The sequence below is a fragment of the Lutra lutra genome, chromosome 8, assembly GCF_902655055.1.
Source record: "Lutra lutra chromosome 8, mLutLut1.2, whole genome shotgun sequence".
Classification (NCBI taxonomy): domain Eukaryota; kingdom Metazoa; phylum Chordata; class Mammalia; order Carnivora; family Mustelidae; genus Lutra; species Lutra lutra.
The window spans coordinates 74,710,590-74,732,407 of record NC_062285.1 but is presented as its reverse complement, the minus strand read 5'-3'; the positions used below and the strand labels follow the sequence as shown (position 1 = coordinate 74,732,407).

Sequence of the window (21,818 nt, the reverse complement as noted above, 5' to 3'; positions counted from 1 at the left end):
AGGACCAGACTGCGTGACAGCTGACAGAGAGTACAAATTAGACTCCAGGCAGAATCCCAGAGGCGACTGGCTCTGTGGTTCCAGATTTAGAACAGCGTTGTACTCAAGGAGTCCTACGTTCTTGAGAACTGTGCATTCATGCCTGCATATGTAAACACCATGCGGGGAGACTGGAAGCTTCATAGTGAAACCTGGCCTGCCCTCCTTGTCTGCCAGCCATTGGGGCAGCGCCCAGAATCGCCCCGTTCACTGTCTGCTCCTTTTTTTTCTGTGTCAGGCCCCAGAGGGCTGGGATATGCTCCAGAAAGGCACCTTTCTTCCAGTTCCTCCTGCTCCAACCTGTGTCATACATTCTCAGGAGGATGATAGCACCTTTGACTTCTTGAATCCAGTGCCTTAAAAAGACTCCCCATTGCCCATAGAATAATAAGGCATAGATGTTCCTTAATAATCCTCACACGACCTGCCCCAAATAATTCTCATTAATCTCTTTTATCTTCTACGTCATGCAGTTTCCTGTGACTAAACCATACTTCCTCTGTACGGCTGTCTGCTTTAAAGAGCTGTGTGGTGATGCTGCATTGCACTGTAGACCTGTTATAGGCTATTTTATTTGGTCAGAAATAATTTATGACCAATAGGCTGTTATTGTGATGTTTTGAAGTAGCTGGAATCACCACAACAAAAAACACCAGGTAAACATAAAACACACAAATGCTAACACTTTTAAAACTGTCTCTTCTTGATGACGGAAGATAGATTGGTAGAGAGAAGTGCAGTTCTTTACTGTTGAGCCTGTTTTTACACAACAGGTGATTGCAGCATTTTAAAGTCATAACTTCTGCTTTTACCTTCATTCAAATGCACAAGCTGAATTGCTATTTAAAAGCTATCTGTGGTGCGATGCCTGGGTGGCTCAGTGGGTTAAAGCCTCTGCCTTCAGATCAGGTCAGGATCCCAGGATCCCAGGATCCTAGATCCAGTCCCACATCCGGCTCCTTGCTCAGCAGGGAGCCTGCTTCTCTCTTTGCCTCTGCCTGCCCCTCTGCCTGCTTGTTCTCTCTCTCTCCCTGACAAATAAATAAATAAAATCTTTAAAAAAAAAAAAAGAATAAAAGCCATCTGTGGCAAAACTTTTGCATATTAGAAGCCTTAGGATATGTCTGTTTTGTAAATTGAGACTGTCATCTATTGGGCTTATTACTTATACTAGGGAGAAAAATGTTTGCCATCATCATTAGTGAGAAAGAGCTTCCATACCAATTTTTTAAAGTAGAGAAATAAGTTAACCAGACTTTTTTGAGGAGGTGAGTTTTAAGTTACTTGAGGACTATACCAGATCCAAACAGTAATGGATTTCTAGTAGAAGATTACTCCAGTAATCTGAAGAAAGGCAAACAAAGAAACAAACAAAAATACTGGCTCTCCTAGTACAATGGAAGACGGTCTGGCCACACTGAGTGGTTGGTTCGCCAAGAGGATTTATGGAGCATCTAAGGTCAAACCACCACTTCTCAGCCAGGCAGCAGGGTTTTCAGGAAGCCATGCCACAAGGTTTGGTTTATAGACAAGTGAAGTATCTATGGAGCCTTTCTTCTCTCTAAAATTATAAATAATTCCAGTTTCACAGATGCCAAATTTTCTCTAAATCCTTTCAGATTCATACTGATGAATCTTCACTGTAATTATTAATTATAACTACCATTAATTGAGAATTCACTGGGTGCTGGCATGGGCTTTGCGTGAATTTCTCATTCAGTGTTCATGAATAGCATTTCACAAATGGAGAAACTGAGGCACAGAGACGTGCAGTAACTAGACCCAGCTTGCCAAACTATGAAATCTGGCAATGTCACCCCAGACTCTATGTGCTTCACTGCTGTATTATAGGGTCTCTTTATAAGCTTGGTAACCTTCCGTTAGAATGAAGAAACAGGGGCACCTGGGTGGCTCAGTGGGTTAAGCCTCTGCCTTCAGCTCAGGTCATGATCTCAGGGTTCTGGGATCGAGCCCCGCATTGGGCTCTCTGCTCAGCGGGAAGCCTGCTTCTCCCTCTCTCTCTCTTCCTGCCTTTCTGCCTACTTGTGATCTCTCTCTCTCTGTCAAATAAATAAAATCTTTAAAAAAAAAAAAGAATGAAGAAACAACTGTGACATACTCTATTCAATGGTTTGCAAAATGCTCTAGCTTACATAGTTCATTTTTACCTCTGCAGGGAAGGTATCTGAGGTTCAAAGATACAAACGTGAGGTTTAGAGACATCAAGGTCACATCTCTACTAGATAAGGGAGCTGGAGCTTGAAACAAAGTCTTGTAATGAACTCAGAACTCATGGCTTAGTAAGACTCAGAAAAAAGTTCTAAGGGGACTACACAGAAACTAGAGGGGATTAGCAAAATATCTTATTAATAGATACAGGCAGTTTTAGCAAGTAGGGTTCAGTATATCTATGACACAGAGCCTGAACATATCACCTCATTGAAAATCTGTTTTTTGATTCTTCTATGCCTAATACATTAGAATTTATATAGGTACCAGTTTTCTGTTCTCCCTCTCCCTCTCTCCCTGTGTGTGTGTGTGTGTGTGTGTGTGTGTAATACATCAGTTTGTAATATATCAATTTTTTTGGATTACCACAATAAGTTTAGCTGACATCCATCATATCAATTTTTACTTTAAATAAAAACATGGTGGATTTATATATTCAAGCAGTTTATTCAGAAAATATTTTTTGAGGTTCGCACATTGGCCTGGTTATGTATTAAGTATTGGAAATCCAAAAGACCGGCGTCTGGGTGGCTCAGTCGTTAAGCGTCTGCCTTTGGGCTCAGGTCATGATCTCACAGTCCCGGGATCGAGCCCCCACATCAGGCTCCTTGCTCAGTGGGGCGTCTGCTCCCTCTCCCTCTGTCCCCCCCCTCCCGACCCCACTTACGCTCTCTCTCGCTCCCCCCAATAAATAAAATCTTAAAAGAAAAAAGAAAGAAAGAAAGAAAGGAAAAAGAAAGACACAATGAAGTCGGTGCCCAGCAAACAAGCAGGGCAGTAATCTAGCATTACAACTGCTCTAGCAAGTATAAGGCTAAACTAGCATCTCCAAACTCCAGTCACAGCCCTGGGGATGCAGGAGGACTTCCCGAAGCAGTATGAAAGTTAGGAAGCTAATCAATTTCCAGGTTCCTAACCTTCTTTAAGTCTTTCCCAGTTCCATCCTGCAGGAACACATTCAAGGAGGAAGCATCTTGCTGGTTCTCTTTGCTACCTCCCATTACATAACAGCCCTTCTCCGAGTCTACAAAGAAAAAGTTTTTCTTTTGTCCACTCTGAATTGTCCGGCAAGCCACCAGAACATAAAGAAATCGATGGTTAACGTTATTGTGTCAGAAAAACCTTGTCTAATCAAGTCACCATAAAGCCACTGCCAGGCTTCCTGTCTGTCTTACTGCTGCTTCTCTCCCACTCAGGGTGAAGAATGGCATTAGAAACCAGAAGTTTTGGTGTGCGTTGACATAGTCTCTGTTCAGACTATGTTAAAGATGGAAGCAGCAGGGGCAATGCCATTTTGTTTAAAAATCTTGCCTCTTCTGTGCCTTGACTCTGGTTTGTGAATCATCAAGGCTAGAGAGGAACGCTGAAGAGGGTGGTCCTTAATTCATCCAGGTGACAGACGCATGGCAGGCCTCCAGGCTTTATCTCTCCATGTGAAAATTAGAGTATTTGAGGTTTATTTAAAAAAGATCAGGAATGACAAATCTGTGGGTTGTGCCCTTGTACTACTGTCAGCAGGAGAAAGCTTGGTAGACTCTCTTCCCATCTGTGTCTCTGTTGCATATTTAGAATGTTCTCAAAGGGGTATTAAGTACTCTGTTTACTTCTGATGGAGAATAGCATATCTAAGAGCAAAAGAGACGTAGCTAAGAGAAGTTAGTATTTTATGTTTTCTTGAAGATGTGTTACACTCACAGGAAAAGCATTTTCTTTTTCTTTCTTTTTATATTTTTTAAAGATGTTATGTATTTATTTGACAGAGACCACAAGCAGGGGAGCAGCAGGGTGAGGGAAAGGGAGAAGCAGCTCCCCACTGAGGAGGGAGCCTGACAGGGGGCTCCATCCCAGGACTCTGGGATCATGACCTGAGCCGAAGGCAGACACTTAACCGACTGAGCCACCCAGGTGCCCCAGGAAAAGCATTTCCATTAACTTTTTCCAAAAGATTAGTGTATCCCCAAATACCACATTTTCCTTTGTGCTTATCTTTTGCTCAGTGTCAATCATCAACCACATCTCATTCCTCCCCCGATTTACCACATAATTAAACCAGTTTATCTTAGTGGTCATATATTGTGGGTTCCACTGTAAATAATGCACTTAACAACCATGAATAAAACTTAATACATCTGGGTTGTAGCCCAGAGCCTTTTCTTCTTGCTGTTAATTTCCTCCAAGTAGATTAACCTGGACTCTTAGCAACACAACAGCTACTTATGGGCTGGTGTAAAACAAAATGTTCTCTAAAGCAATCCAGGATATAATACTCTGGATTTTAAAAAACCAGTCTCATTTAATTAGGATTAATTTCTCCCTCTCAGAGTTCATATGTGATTCTATTTTGGTAAAAAGCAAAATTAAAAGCTTACTTATTTCCAGATGTGAAATGCTATTTCTAGTCTAGATTCTATCTGGAATCCTCAGGTGTCTGTTCCTCTTCGTCCATCTGTTACTTCTGTTTAGGGTACTGCACGATGACCCAGAGTTTGCCATGCTCAGGGTTTCTTCTGTGTGCAGAGGAAAATGGGAAGTGCAAATGAGGGTGAGGGGAAGGTCAGGAAGGGAGAGATGAAGAAAGAATCTCAAGGGACAGCTGCAGAAGGTCAGATCCCCATACGTAGACTGAGCTCAGCACTGAGCACAGTGAGCCCAGCGGTTTCAAAGTGGAGTGTGTGCACCCAGGTTCTGCAACAAAGAACACTGTGTGCTGGAAGCTTTGGTTATATGTGAGTTTTCTTTACTAGGTCAGAAAAATTGCTTGTATTGAACTCACATGGGTTGACCTGGGCACCCGGTGCTCCGCCTAGGTATCAGTTGATCACTGTGTCCTGAGCTTTCCTCGAGGAGCGGAGGGGCAGCTTCACCTCTCCCAAGGGGCTACCTGTGCAGCCTTCTGCATTTGCCCTCTATCAGCAGGCTGTGGTTGTGGCACTTGATGTGAACTCGGTTAAGAAGATTTACAGATTATGCCAGCCAGTATTAATTGATAATCCTTGCAAAAAGGAAAACTGGCCTTAAAAGATATCTGCAAAAAAAACAAACACAAACAAAAAATTAAAAGCATAAAATCAGAATAAAGAAAATATTGGAAACGTAAAAACAAGGATCTAACAAAAATAAGACAGCCAATATTTTTTCAGTTATTAAAAGTTCTCCATTATTCATGTTCCAAGATAAAAATATTAATGATTTAGGGACGCCTGGGTGGCTCAGTTGGTTAAGCAGCTGCCTTCGGCTCAGGTCATGATCCCAGCGTCCTGGGATCGAGTCCCACATCGGACTCCTTGCTTAGCGGGGAGCCTGCTTCTCCCTCTGCCTCTGCCTGCCATTCTGTCTGCCTGTGCTCGCTCGCTCTTCTCTCTCTCTGACAAATAAATAAAATCTTTAAAAAAAAATATTAATGATTTAGGGGTGCCTGGGTGGCTCCGTCATTAAGCCTCTACCTTTGGCTCAGGTCATGATCCCAGGGTCCTGGGATCAAGTCCCGCATCAGGCTCCCTGTTCAGCTGGAAGCCTGCTTCTCCTTCTCCCACTCCCCCTGCTTGTGTTCCCTCTTTCATTGTCTCTCTCTGTCAAATAAATAAAAATCTTTAAAAATATATATTATGATTTAATCAGAACTGATAGCAGTGGGCCATAGATTTTTGGTGTCATCAAGACTATTTAAGAGGGATTTATATCTACTGTCATTAATGATTGCTTGGGTCTTGTGTATATTGGGCCTTTAGCCAAGAATGTTATAAGAAAACAACCGTAACTTGGAAGATGTTTTAAAATGTGAATTATTTCATGATTATGTCATCTTTTTTACTACTATTTGTGTGTATGACTTATAATGTATTAAGTTATTTTCATAAATAACTAAGCAAACATGTTAGACTTGTATGCTGCTTTGGTTAACATTGCTGTGTAACCAAACAACCCAAGGTATTGTGGCTTAAAACAGCAATGTACTATTATCTTTCATGATCTGTGGGTCATCTGGGCTCAGCAAGGTACTTTTTTTTTTTTAAGATTTTATTTATTTATTTGTCAGAGAGAGAGAGAGAGAGCACAGGCAGACAGAGTGGCAGGCAGAGGCAGAGGGAGAAGCAGGCTCCCCACAGAACAAGGAGCCCAATGTGGGACTCGATCCCAGGACGCTGGGATCATGACCTGAGCCGAAGGCAGTTGCTTAACCAACTGAGCCACCCAGGTGTCCCTCAGCAAGGTACTTTTAACCTGGGGTTTCTTACGTGGTTTCAGTCAGAATTCTGGAAGCTCTGCGGGGCTGAATGTTCAAGATAGAACTCATGTGGCTGGCAGTGGATGTTGAATGTTGGCTGGGAGCTCATCTGGTTTTTTGTGAGCCCGCACATGGTCTCTCCACGAGATTCGAGCTTTATACAGAATGGTGTCTGGATTCCAAATGGGGGAGACACAAATGCCTTCCAAGAGGAAGGAAGCGGAAGCTGCCAGGTCAATGAAAGTATGCCCCTAAAAATGGAACAGTGTTACTTCTACATTTGTGCCATATTCTGTTGGTCAACAGTCACAGGGCCTACGAGATTCAAAAGGGGAGGGAAAATAAGCCACCCCATGATGGGGTTGGGCAGAAGAGTATATATAACGGAAGATAATATTATGGCCATCCTTGAAAAATACAGTCTGCCATAAATGCTAACGTTTTTCCTGATGGGGTGTATAATCATAACATTTGGACTACTGGAATAACTCAGAATGATAGGTAAGATCACATACTTTGTGGTCAAACCGACTTCACCTAGAGTTCTCCGATCTTTGGGAAATTTAGCTGACCTCTCTGAAAATTGAGAAAATAAAATCTATGGGGTGGGGTGGGGACACCTTTGAATATTAGATAAGAAAATGTATACCCAAAGTGCCCAGAATATCATAACTGGCTGGATCAGTAGCAGATATTATTATGGTTTTGAGTTGGGGAGTGACTGGTTTAGAAAAAGCTTTTCAGGGGCGCCTGGGTGGCTCAGTGGGTTAAGCCGCTGCCTTCGGCTCAGGTCATGATCTCAGAGTCCTGGGATCGAGCCCCAAATCGGGCTCTCTGCTCAGCGGGGAGCCTGCTTCCTCCTCTCTCTCTGCCTGCCTCTCTGCCTGCCTGTGATCTCTCTGTCAAATAATTAAATAAAAAATCTTAAAAAAAAAAAAAAAAAAGAAAAGAAAAAGCTTTTCAGAGCAAGCGCTCAGATGATAGCATGGAGGATGTATCAGATAGAGAAGGTGGAAGATCAAGGATGGGGCCAAGGGGACCACTGGGGAGACCACCATCAGGTGAGGATCATCAGGGAAGGAGAGAGGCAGGAGAAGGATTGTACAGGCAGAAGTCTCAGTGTGAATTGGTGACTCACTGAATGGGGTGAGAAAGGGAAGGGAAACATCTAGAGCTATGCTTTTTTGCTTCTGAGATTGAGGTTTCCTAGACAGTAAGTAAATTTTATTAGGAATCTGGTCTCATAAAATCATCAAGTCCTAATGGAACATCATTGTGTGAAAGTCATATTTTTTGGTTTTTGTTTTGTAAATCAATTCCTTTTATTGGTAAAATTATTGTTTAAAGTAGAAAGCATGACATTAAAGATGTCATATCATTATATTTCAAATAAAGTTAGCTGTTATGAGTTGAATTGGGTCCCCCCCCAAACGATATGCTGAAATCCTAAACTACCTGTGAATGTGATCTTATTTGAAAATAGCGTCTTTTCAGATGTAATCAAGTTAGAGTGAAGTAAAGCTAAAATAGGAGGGGCCCTTAATTCACTATGACTTGTGTCCTTATGAGAATAGGGAAATAGAGACACCTGTAATCTCCCCTCAGAGACTGAAGTGCTGCGGCTGTGCGCCAAGCAACACCTGGGGTTACCAGAAGCTGGAAGGGAGGGAGGGATTTTCCACTGCAGGTTTTAAAGGAAGCCAGGCCCTGCCCACCCCTAGCCCCCAGAACCCCAAGACAGTGTGCATGTGTTTAAAGATTTATTTATTTATTTTAGGACGGGAGGGGCAGAGGGAAAGGGATAGAGACACTCAAGCAAACTCTGCACTGAGTGTGGAGCCTAATTTGGGCCTCCATCTTTCAACTGGAAAGATCATGGCTGGAGCTGAATCCAGGAGTCCGATGCTTAACCAACTGAGCCACCCAGGGGCCCCCTTATCTGTGGTTTTAAGCCAGCCAGTTTATGGTACTTTGTTACCATAGCCCTAAGAAACAGATATAGTAACTATCTATATATACTACAATGTTGTATTCATTTTACTTGGTTAAAGGGGCGTGGCATTAAATAAGCCCAACTAATCCTTTTGTCAAGACTTCTTTCCCATTCGCCTTTCCAGAGATGTGAGGTGGGGCTTTCTCAGGACAGCTAAAAGCTGTGACTCATCTCTCTGTGCCTTCCAAATGGCAAGCAGAAACTTGTAAATCATAGGTATGCAATTTGAGAACCAAACTGGGCCTTTTAAAAATATTTCATTAAAAACAAAAAGAAACAGGGGAGCCTGGGTGACTCCGTGGGTTAAGCCTCTGCCTTTGGCTCAAGTCATGATCTCAGGGTCCTGGGATCAAGACCCACATCGGGCTCTCTGCCTACTTGTGATCTCTGTCAAATAAATAAAATCTTAAAAAAAAAAAAAAAAAGAAAAGAAAAAGAAACAATGAGGGTGCCTAGGTGGCTTGGTCAGTTGAGCATTGACTCTTGGTTTTAGCCTAGGTCATGATGATCTCAGGATCATGATACCAAGCCCAGAATCAGGCTCTGCATTCAGTGCGGAGTCTACTTGGGGTTCTCTCTCTCTCTCTCTCTCTCTCCCCCCTCCCCCACCATACTCTGTCTCTCGAAAATAAATAGATAAGTCTTTGGGTAAAAATCCCTCAAACGGCTAAATACATATTTTTAAGGTTCCCCCCCCCATATAATATTGTTCTGATCATTAATATATCTAATCAAAGAGCTACCTTTAAGTGACAAAGAATCATGATTTTTAAAAATTAAAAGTAGAAATGTAACAGTAGCTAATGCTTATTGAGCAATACCAAGATGCTAAGTATTGCTGGGTCCTTTATACATATCTTCATGCTGAATCTCATCACTGCCTTATTCCTCTGATTTTACATGTGAGACTCAAAATAGGTAATTTGCCAAAGGTCATACAGCTGATAATTGATAGAGGCAGGGTACCAACCCTCCACTAGGACCAAATACATGACAATACTAAAGTCTCCACTGAGACGAGAGCCACATGTGGCTAGTAAAATATAAAAGAAAATTAATTAAAATTAAACAAAATTAAAAATTCAGTACCTTGGGCACACTAACCACGTTTCAATGCTCTGTAGCCCCATATGGCTTGGTATAGGTAGAAAACATTTTCATCATTGTAGAAAGTTCTATTAGGGAGCACTGGTCCAATCCCTTAACAGCATACATTGAAAACCCAGTTACGGGGAGAGAAGGAATAGCAGAAGGAAGAGGACAGAGGAAAGAGAAAGATTTAGGGTGAGGGAGAGACTTTTAGTGAAGAAAGAAGCCTACGGTATAGGAGTCCAGTGGGCTCTGAGGACATTTTTAGTCTGTTATATTGTAAATGTCGGCAGTGGAAATTCCAAAGCATATTAAAATATACTTTTAAAATTAGAGAGCTACAATATAACAGATAAATCTCAACTGTGTGCCTGGCATTGAGTGAGGGAGGACTTCTAGGTTGACAAATAGGCATAAGTTACCATCATAAAAATTAGAGCAACAATAATAAAATAATTAAAGTATGGCAGTTATTTTGAAGTGGAAAAAATTCTATGGAAATAAATAGCAGAAGAGCCCATGGTAACCTTGATAGGGTTCAGGGGTGCCTCTCTGAGGACAAAGTGCCATATAAACTGAGAAAGGATTAGACAACCATCCAATGGCAGGGGGGCTTTTTAAGGCAGATGGCCAGCTGCAAGAAGGCCTGGTGTGAAGAAGGACTCAAACAGTTAAATGTGTGGCTGGAGAGAGGGAGAGCAGCAAAAGGTGAGCCAGGGAGTTAGTTGGGGCAGGAATCATAATTTGGGAATGGGTGGGAGAGCTTGTTAAAATATTTGTCATAAGAGTGATGAGTGGGTATTTTTTAGCCTACAAGGGATATGTTCAGATTTGCATCTGGAGAGGATTTCTGTACATGCTAAGGATGCTTTAAAAGGAAGCAAGGTTGAAGATGGGGAGGCTACTTGGAAGCTATTTGGTACTGGGATGGCAGAAATATGTCTGGAGAAATGGCGACTGTCAGGATATTTGGAGCTAGAATGTATAGATATTGGCAATCACTTGGTTGTGTTTGAAGGACAACCTTCAGGTTTCTAGTTAGGGCAACTGCCTTGGGTAGGAGTCTGCAACCTACAGCCAACTGGCCAATCTGCTCTGTCTTATTTTTGTAAATACAGTTTTATGGGAAACCAGCCATGCCTATTCTTTTACATACTGCCCATGGCTGCTTTGAAATACATTGACAGATCCGAGTAATTGCAGCAAAGACCCCATAGCCCTAAAGGCTAAAGTATTTACTATCTGGCCCTTTAAGAAAATGCCAACTGAGATAAATGATCATTATTTTCATTTATTGAGGTATGAACACTTACTGAACAATGTTCTAAATAATTTTCATATGGTATGTATGTTATGATACTCCATCCCAACTGGCAAACATGAAGTGTTGCTATTGTCCCATTTACAGAGACACAGATGTGACATTTTCACTCATACCCATAGCATCAGTTACCACCTCCATGCCACGGACTCCTCAAATGTTGACTTCTAAACCAGACCTCTCATCTGAACTTCAGACAAGCATATCTCCAACAGCCAGTCTCAGAGATGGCCCAAAACTCAGTATGCCCCAAACCAGATTCCTGCTTATCCCCTCAAACCACATCGTCTTTCAGTGACCATTTTTCTTAGTGAATATCACCAACCAGAAGAGCAAGCCAGAATTGAAGGAGCCTTTCTTGGCACTTCTCTCTCCCTGTTCCTTCTCTTGTCCATTCTATTGAAAGATTGCTGAAATCTGGCTGCTTCTTTTCATCTGAGTCACCTACCACCTGCCAAGTCCATCTTATTAATAGGATCATCATTTATGTGGGTTCTGTAATAGCTTTCTTATAAACCCATTTCACTTCACCAATCTTCAAACTGCAGCCAGAGTGTGCTTTCTATCCTGTCCACTTCTACCTCCATTCCTCACCTAATCTAACCTTTCCATGGCTTTGCTTGTTCTTAGGATTCCCATCAGTTTTTATTGTGTTTTCATGTTGTTTCACTGTTTTTGATTTACTCTACAGATAATGGATAGGAAAGCAAAAAATCATTTTTTTAAAGATTTTATTTATTTATTTGACAGGCAGAGATCACAAGTAGGCAGAGAGGCAGGCAGAGAGGGAGAGTGGAAAGCAGACTCTGCCAAGCAGAGAGCCCGATGCAGGGCTTGATCCCAGGACTCGGGGATCATGAACTGAGCTGAAGGCAGAGGCTTAACCCACTGAGCCACCCAGGTGCCCCGCAAAAATCATTCTTGTCAATAAATTCTGAATAATAATTCAGAATAAATAAATAATGATAAATTCAGAAATAAATTCTGAGGGTGAAGGTTCAGTTAATTTATCTTCTCAATTGTTGGAAGAAGCTAGTTTCATATCCATTACAAATTGATGTCACTGTTTCTGACTCAGAAATGTGTCTGTTCTTCGAGTAAGTTTTAACATCTGCCTGGTAACTTCATTACAGGAATTAATACAAGACTACAGACTATAATACAAGTTCATTTTATATGTATGTGACAGTCATGCTTTTACCTTTATCAGGGAAATTATCCTTTAATTCTATGAGGCACTATGCGTGGTTGGCTGTCTGCCAATGCTCCCAGCCTCCCCCTAAACCCTCTGCTTTCTCCACTCCAGCCCTGGCTCTCTTTAGTTTCCTGTAAGCACCACGTTCCTTCTCCCCTCAGAGATGTCCTTTCCTGGAATTCACTTTCACCCAGGTGTTTTTTCATCCCTTCTTGTAGTAAATATGTTTTATCTGCCAGGTCTCTAATTAAGAATCCCTGGCTGGAAAGCCTTTCCAGACCTTTCCAAGCGGGATACATTCCATTATTAGAGGCTGGTAAAACACAGGTGGAGCTTGTTACTTTTGCAGTTTTACATTGTAGAATTTATTGATGCTCTCCAACAAAGTAACATTTTTCTAGATGGCTGCCGGCATTGCATGATAATGGGGTGGAGGTAGGCTCACACTGCATCCCAGCACTTAGCCCAGAGCCTTTGCTTTCACAAATGTTACCTACAAAATAAATATCTTAGATTTTTGGCTGTAAATACTGCTCAGGAGAGCGGTGGACTGACAAAATATGTTTTTGGGAGCCATTACCACATAGGGTCAGCCATGAAAATGCACAGGAAGCATGGGGCACCTGGGTGACTCAGTGGGTTAAAGCCTCTGCCTTTGGATCAGGTCATGATCCCAGGGTCCTGGGATCAAGCCCCACATCAGCCCCACATGGAGCTCTCTGCTCGCCAGGGAGCCTGCTCCCCCCACCGCCCGCCTCTGCCTGCCTCTCTGCTTACTTATGATCTCTCTCTCTGTCAAATAAATAAATTTTAAAAAGAAAGAAAGAAAATGAACAGGAAGCAAAACCATTGGGCTGAGCAAAATGAAGGCTATTAGGAGCCTTGTTCAGGTGAATGACTGGACAGGAATCCAATGCAGCCACTTGAAGTGGGAAGAAGTAGAAGCAGTTAATACAGATGCCCTTGCGCAGTTTGGCTCTGACAAGATGAGAGGTACAAGTGGCACTGTGGTAATTCTTTAATAACCTCATTCTTGTATTATATATGCTTTCTTGACTGAAAAGCAAGGATTTACAAGTAATATGTAATATAGCAAGAAAACTGGAGCTGTGTAGTATCTACCTTTAAAACAATTATAGACTTTTAATGCTCCTCTGGTGTAGTCAGTTAAATCAAGCTTTTGAATGCAAATCAATTGTTAATTCTTCAGCCAAGGGTTCCTTATTTTTAGGCATGGGGACAAGGTTGGAAAATGGCAGCCTTAGAGTTTAGTCTGCACTTTCTATTTTTAATTTGATTTTAAATTTCTTCAAAGAGACTGGTTTCCAGGGACCTGAGACCTGCCTGGGCTATCTGGTCTTTGGAGCTTCATAAGAGGCTTTTCTATGCCTTTTATGAAAGGAAAGGTGGAAGGGAAAAATGAATGTCTTCTGAGTTGATAAGATTAGAGCTATATTGTCGAGAAGGGTGTATGAAATCAATTCTAAACCAGACCAGATTTAACCGCACTTACCCAGAATAAATGGCCCTCCTCCATTCCAAGAACAAATCAGCCTAAGTCACCACTTCCTATTAGTTCTGAAGCCCAGAAAAGCTCGTAACTTAGGCTGACGTTGCCCTAAGAGAACACAGCAGAGGAGGCAGTAGCTTCCTTTTCCCTTTCAAAGGTCGCTTTATCAGCTTTCTTTATAAATATTGCGCTCACGGGCTTACATCAGAAAGCTCGAATCGATTGGGGAGCTCTCCATAGTCTATTTTTGCCTGAAAACGCTGAATAAGGGGGCGCCTGGGTGGCTCAGTGGGTTAAGCCGCTGCCTTCGGCTCAGGTCATGATTTCAGGGTCCTGGGATCGAGCCCCGCATCGGGCTCTCTGCTCAGCAGGGAGCCTGCTTCCTCCTCTCTCTCTGCCTGCCTCTCTGCCTGCTTGTGATCTCTCTCTGTCAAATAAATAAATAAAATCTTTAAAAAAACAAAACAAAACAAAACAAACGCTGAATAGGGTGGGTCTAAGTAGCACTGGGGCAGAAAGAGCTCGTAGAGATATGACTGAGCCTGGGAGCCCTGCTACACCCCGCAACAAATCCACTCGAGTAGGTGGTGCAAAGAAATTGAAAACCCAGACTGACGTTTTCCCTCATCAGTTTGCGCGTGCGGGTGGGTGGCAGATGAGAGCAGTGCCCGGCCGCCAGCCCTGGGCTGCAAACTGCCTTTAGTCGGTTTGTGCAAGGAAACTCTCCCCTAATGTAAATTAATTTCCCCCAAGGTGGCCTTCGCCTTGGCCGAGGGGCGTTTCCGGGCTGCTTACCCAGGGGTTGTTTGGTAAATAAGGACGCTCATGAAGTGCCAGCATTTGGAAAGGCGCTCGCCTGCGGCGCGCATTCCGGTGCCCCAGCCCGGGACCAGGTGGAGGGGACGAAGGCTTTGGTTTTCCCCACTGAACGGCGAGAAGGACCCGACCGGTGGAGGCTCCTCCTCCAGGGATGCTGGAGGGACTGCGTCGTTCCCTGCGCCTCGCCCTGGCGCGGGGCTCCCGGCGGTGGCAGCCCGCGCCGCGCAGTCCGTGCGCCGGGGCTTGGCTGCGCCGCCCGCTTTCGCGTCCAGCCGCGCGCTGCGTGCCGCCGCCGCTCTCCGCAGCCCCGCGCTCCCGGAGGCTCCCCATGGCCAGCCCGACCTGCGCCGCTGCGACCCTCGCCCGTCAGGTACCTCAACCCGGGCGTTTGTGGAAGGGGGGCGGAATGGACCCGGGGTCTCCGAAGCCAGCCGGCCTGGTCGGGCGCAGTGCTGGCGTTTCCTGCATCATCCTGCTTCGCCGCGCATCGCCGTTGTCTCTACCCAGCCGTTTCATCCTTCCCCAACCCTAAGCGAAATCTAGACCTCCAGCCCGCGAACTCCGCTTTGGAGAGGCCTCTGCCCGCCAGGTCTAACGGCCAGCCGGTGACCCGCTGTGGAGCGCGGCGCGGACAGCCACCGGGAACGCGAGGGTCGCCATGGAAGCCGCTTGGGGAGGAGGGGGAAGCGGAATTTCTGGGTGGCCAGAACTGACAGCCACATCCTCCGTGCTTTCACCACCCCCAAATATTTTGACTGCAGCCTTCTGCCTCCTTGGATCCCTCCCTTTTTTCCCCCCTCTCTCACGTAGCTATTTAGCAGATTAGGATTTTTTATTTTTTTCTTTTCTTTTTAAAGGTCTGCACCATTCCCCAATTCATCCCACTTCTATTGTGTTAAGTATCTTTTATATTACTGCCTAATTCCCTGAGGTTTTGTCCTTAACCTGTGAGGTTTGGTGTCCACGCGCCTGCATTGCAGGACCCTGTCCTTGGAGAAAATGGTTCATTCTCGTCCTCATCCCTTTTCCAGTCTTGCTATTGTGCGCGAGTGATTGACAAGACCACGAGGCTGAGCGCGCTCAGGAGATTTTTCTATAAATGGCTTAAAACCCTAGTCTAGACTATTTACTCGGATATAAGGGGGGACAATTACCTTCTTGTTCTTTGCTGGTGAGCCCTGGCTCTGTAGGGCGACCCTGGAATTTAACCGGTTGCCCTAAGCCAGCGGTGGAGGACGAAAACAGCTGCGTCGTCCGGAAGGGTAGAAAGTGAAGGACAACACTCCCAGGACGCTCTCCTTGGGGCCGGTGGCCTGGGTGCTTGGCCTCCTTTCCCTGTTTGCTCGGTACCTGAGCGGAGCCCGCTGGTGGGATGGTAAGCGATCCTGATTACCACCAGGCAGCAGTTACCCACCTGGCTTACTTAATGAATTTAATTCTTCTTTAAGGACTGCAATTAACGGATGCTCCCCAGAATGTACTGGAGAAGCGGGATCAAAGGAGGTGGTGGGGACTTTCAGGGTAAGTTATTTGCCAGAGGTTAAGTGAAACAGCAATCAACTGAATAAATCTATTTCTTAATTGAGATTTGGGCAATTTTCACCTGTGGGTTATATAGTATTTTAGGTATGCTGCCATACATTTTAATTCCCTTCTTGGGGGGGTATCATTTGGGGAGCAGTAATATCCTTCACACCTAAAATTACCAGGCAGTTAATTGTTTATTTCATTTCATGAGTCATAACTTTTTCTTGGAAAATGATTAATTTGTAAATATTCACCTAGAGGTTTATCTGATCGTATAAATAAGTGTAACCCTTCACTAGTGGAAAAAGTTACACTTACCATTTTTCTCTTTAAAGCAACACCTAACATTTTACAGTAAATGTGTTGTACTTCCTTACTTTCTTTATGAATTATGGGGTTTATATATTAAGTAATCTCATATAACTTCCCAGGTGACTAATGAGGAGAAAATGAGAATCTTGTAAAAGCACTTTGAAAATCATAAAAATTCAAAGATAGGGTGTATTATTATTTTCTCTATGAATCATTATCTCCACCCCACCCCACAGCTTTCCACCAACGAGGGAGGGTTTTTCTCCTCTTTATGTCTCCCTCTACTCTCCTGCCTATTTCAGTCACTGTCAATTGTCATCTGTAGCACAGAGTGTCCTAATGATCTCACATCCTGGCAGGGTTCAGAGAGGGAGTGGAAACTTGACTCATTAATTTCCCACACACCCAGCTCTTACTATGTCGTAGGCATTGGAAATCTGAGGATAAATTCAAGATAAGGTCTGTGCTCTCAGGATTAAAAATAATAATAAGAGATAGATGTTAGATAAGAATATAGTAATTTCCTTACTAGGATAAGTTTTTGAGTTTTATTTGTCCATAATATTCCTAGTCCTTTAAAAATAATATCCTCTATAGCCTTTTTTAAAATATTACTTTTTTTTTTAAAAGATTCTATTTATTAATTTGACAGAGATCAGAAGTAGGCAGAGAGGCAGGCAGAGAGAGAGAGGAGGAAGCAGGCGCCCCACCGAGCAGAGAGCCCAATGCAGGGCTCGATCCCAGGACCCCGGGATCATGACCTGAGCCAAAGGCAGAGGCTTTAACCCACTGAGCCACCCAGGTGCCCCTCCTCTATAGCCTTATAGCTGATCTAGTCTACTCATCTAGTTTATGAAGGCCAAGTTCAGATACACTCTGGGGACTTAGATATTGAGATATGGATTCTAGAAAGAATGAAATAAAACAGACTATTTGATAATCTCTCAGGGTTATTTTATAGAGTAGGTATATTCCTCAAAGGGTCTATAGACGAATGTGATTTTTTCCCAAAAGGCCTTTATATTTTTATACATAGAGAATTTTTATGAAGTTAAAATTAATTCATAGTGTTAGGGTCCCTGGGTGGCGCAGTCCGTTGAGCGTTGGACTCAGGTCCTGATCATGGTTTCAGCTCAGGTCATGATCATGGTGGTGGTTGGGGATAAGGGTCCATGAGCCTGCACTGGGCTAGAGCTCAGCGGGGAATCCATCCGCTGGAGTTTCTTCCTCTCTCTCTCTCTCTCTCTCACATAAATCTTTTAAAAAATTAGTTCTTAATATAAATAATCTATTTGTTGAATTTAGATTTCTGTATATTAGGTTTTAGTTAAAGGGGGAGTGTACTGACATTCTCCACTTGTATTTACATATTAAAATGTGCTGTAATGGTGATTGTATTCACAGTGCATATGTAATGAGGCAAAGGAAAAATGAAATTGATAATTTTGGGGGGAAATGGTGGGTTTTATAGGACCATTGTTGCTTTTGACAAAAAGCAAAGTTTTTTTTCCTTTATTTTCTCCATTTGTATTTTTAAGTTGCCTTTTGAGTTTCTCATTGAATTTTCATACTGCATCCCTTCCCCCATCTTGATACAATCCTTTTAAAGTGAGGTTGCAGTTTCCCAACAAGGCCCAAAATTGAGATGCCTTATTACTGGGGAATCCTACAGAATCTTTCTATGGACTTGAGAGCCTTCTGTGTTTCAAAGAGACCAGCTGTCTGTTTCTTCCACTTTCCCCTCCTTAGTAGCTCTCCACAGAGTGTGACACTCTAAATCTGCAATTCTCCCCTTTCTACCTTTCTATTAGACTAGATTTGATCTTCTTAAGGATTTATCTGTTTATTTGAGAGAGAGCATGAGCAAGCAAGCTGGGTGAGGGGCAGAGAGAATCCATAAGCAGAACACCACCTGCCCCACTCAATCGACTGAGCCACCCAGGCACCCCGCTATTAGATTTTAAAAGAATATCTCCAATGAACTTAGCACCTAAGGCTTTCCAAATAGAGTAAGAGAATTGCACTTATTGTAGAACAAAGTTATGCATTTTCTGATACACTTGTAATGCAGAGATAGCTTTTAAACATTTACATATTGTGTCCAGTGCAGAGAAGTACAGATATGAATTTGAGTGGTGAACAAGAGATGTGGCCTGAATGCTGGCTAACACAAGCCCTCGGGTACAACCAGGTCACATCAGCCTGCTCCGGGCTTCCCCATTTCAGAGCAGATGGTACCCAAGCATGAATTTTGAGTTCGGAAGTTGCTGTTTTTAATATGCTTTGTTTTTGTCAATTATTTCTTGTCGTTTCACAATCCAGTCATTGTGGTCTTCCAGATTCTTCCACAAGCATATGGCCAGAAACATCCTGACTTTGAAGTTATCAGAGAACATGGAGCATCAGAAGGAGACAGATTAATTATGTAGAAGAAAGTGTCGTTTTACAAATACTGTTATTTTTAATCCATCTTTGGAAAGCAAATGCAGAAAAAGGTTTCTAAACAGTGATTGAAAACTGTTTGCAAAATGTGTTTCTTGTATGCCAAACAAAGATTTTTTCCCCCTTAGAACTAGATTTCACATCTACTCCAAACCAGTCCACAACCTTCAGCTAATATTGGTTATTTTTGAATTTCATTCAGTTTACTGGTTGTTTTGATTTAATATTCTTAGGTAATTTCTCTTGGAGCTCAGGTTAAAAGCTGTTAGTTTTAGGTTCTAGAATTAGAGAAGTTTTGTTTTCCTTTTTGTTTTGGGGTTTTTTTTTTTGTTTGTTTTTTGTTTGTTTGTTGTGGGTTTTTTTTGAGAGAGCACATGCACATTGGGAAGGGTTGCCTAGGTGGGCAAAGAGAGAGGGGGGAGAGAAAATCTTAAACCGGCTCCACACTCAGCCTGAGGCCCTCTATGGGGATCCATCACATGATCTCAGATCACAACTGGAGCCAAATCAAGAGTCAGATGTTTAACTGAGTCACCCAGGCCTCCCAGAAATTGTTTAAAATGACAGACATTAGACTTCTTGATGAAATTCTGAAGGCACTCAGTTGTGTATTACTTTGAAAAACTGCATATAGGGCAATCCTTATTTACAAATTAGAAAATCAGAGCGTTGCTATTCCTATCGTTAATAAGTCACATCTTACAAAAGGCTGTAGTAGCTTACTAAAATAGAATACCTGGTAATTTAATCATTTGTACTCAATTTCCAGGAGCTTAACTAGTAGTATCAAGTTATAATTACAAGAACACTAAGTCCAGCATAAAAACACCTTCTTCTTTATCTTTGCCATTAATTAACTTGATCTCACAGGGTCAGTGGATCCCTGTGAGTGGTGAGTAGTCCTAGAGGTATTTTAAGGACAGTTCAGAAAAGTAAAAATTATGTACTGGGCTACTGGACCATGATCATTCTTAAAGTTGGTTCTTTAAGGATTTTCATTAACAAAAGGGTCTTTTATGAAATACAGCAAGTACACAAGATTTTTATAAAAACTACAGCAGTCTGTTTTGTTGAGAGATCCCAAACCATGAAGATCAATCCATGTTTAGCAAAAAAAAAAAAAATTTAAGATTTTATTTATTTATTTGACAGAGATCACAAGTAGGCAGAGAGGCAGGCAGAGAGAGAGGCAGAAGCAGGCTCCCTGTGGAGCAGAGAGCCTGATGCAGGGCTTGATCCCAGAACCCTGAGATCATGACCTGAGCCCAAGGCAGAGGCTTAACCCACTGAGCCACCCAGGTGCCCCAATGTTTAGCAAAATTTAGAACACAATTATTAGCACATATTTGATGTGTGTAATAGTTACTGTGCTAAATGAGAGTCCAGCATAATCTAAGAAATGACTTCATTTTCCAGTTGTTCAAATTAACTAAAAGATTTTATAGAGCCAAACCAACATTCTGGGGGTTGGATGTCTATATAGAGGGCTTGTCTGAGCAACTGCTAGGCAGTTGGAAAAGCTGAGGATACCACCAGAATGCTGGGCCAGATGGGGCATTACATACTTCCTGGAGGAGGAAGTTTCCACACTTCCTCCAGGAGGACGAAAGGAGTGTGATAAACTGGCTACACCATATGTCTGGTGTGATAGGTGGAGGAAATGATAGGGAAGAAAAAAGAGGTGATGGTGGGAAAGCATCTTGGCAAGTTTAGTCCTTCCATGTTAAACAGAGGCATGTAGACAAGAATGCTTAAGAACTGGTCAGCATTCAGCCGCTGGGTCAGTGTGTACCCCTAGTACAGCCCACCCATGTTCCTTATTGACTTGATGTTCCTTGATGCTGTTTGTAGTTCTCTGACCTGCCTTGCTAGCCTCCCTTGCAGCTAGATAGTTAGTGTGACACATGTCTGACCAATAAGGCATTTGGGAATTCCTGGGGAAATTTTGCTCTTGCGATTAGAGGGAACAGACTTGGCTGCTGTTATCCTTTTCCTCCCCTATCTTTGGACCTTGAAAATCATGAAAGCTGAAGCTACAGCTATAATGAGCTTTCTTTTGATTCTAAGGAGAAGGCTCAGAAAATCAAAGGGCCTTGAGATGCTGGGCTACCGCCAGGCTTGGCTCCTCCAGACTGATGTGAGAAAACCAACTCCTCTTTCTGTGCTTGACTTACTTGCAACTGAACGCATTGCTGAGTGATAAGTAGATGGTTAATATAGGACATGAGTGAGAGGTAGAATTGACAAAAGAAGTTAGTACCATACTTGGGGTACTTGATTTTGCAGCTCAATTTGATTTGGACTTATCTGTAGTCATTCAGCTACTCATGGAACTGAAGATGGTGATCAAGCATGTGATTATGTTCCGAGATGACAGGGAAGCGATACAGGATAGTTGCTACTGAGGGGATGGTAGAAATTGAGAAATCAGACCTATTAAAGAGATTCTTGAAAGTACGCGTGTCTCAGTTACTGATGGAGAAGCTGAGGGCTGGGAGAATGTTGTTGAGAATGGTATATTATCTTGAAAGTAATGAAGATGTAAAGGAAATATAGGAAAACATGCACATGGATTTTTATTGGAGGTCATGTCTGGGAAGTGGGAACGTGGTGGCCAGGGAAATGTTGGAAATGTTATTTTGTTTATTTTTTGAATGTTGGGAATTTTAAACTTTTCATTTTTCTTCGCTTTACAGTAGAATTTAAAAATAAACATGCATTCCTCTTATAAGATGAATAAGGATTAAGAAGGAAAGGACGTAGAATGTAATATATCAGAAAATAGGGATCAAGCTTTGGCAGGAACATGTGGCCTATTTTAGATACATTCAGTTTGAGATAACTAAGGTCCTGTGATTATGAAATAATGTATGGCTTTGGTAAGAATTCTCAAATGAAACTTGAATCTCGTCAGTGGTTCTCAGCCTTTCCAGTGCCTTGGAATCTCCTGGAGAGCCTTCAGTGAAAATTGATGTGAAGTCCCACTCCTGAGTTTCTTTCATTTTTTTCCTGGAGTTTTTGTGCATCTTGGCTACAGCATGGGCAGTGGCAATTCCTTAAACAAACAAACGAAGAAACAAAAAACAAAAACTTCCCAGGTGAACCAATTCAGCAGCC

The 21,818-nt window shown here is 42.7% G+C and overlaps 1 protein-coding gene across 3 annotated transcripts in view; it reads left to right on the top strand.

Moving 5' to 3' along the window:
* BCAT1 (branched chain amino acid transaminase 1) overlaps positions 1–21,818 on the top strand; it is a 110,647-nt gene that overhangs the window by 18,578 nt on the left and 70,251 nt on the right. The window contains exon 2 of one of the 3 annotated variants that reach the window (XM_047740000.1): positions 15,869–15,941. The exons of the other annotated variants lie outside the window; for them this stretch is intronic. The gene's annotated coding sequence lies outside the window, so the exon portion shown is untranslated. The remainder of the gene's footprint in view (positions 1–15,868; positions 15,942–21,818) is intronic. 3 annotated transcript variants of the gene reach the window in all.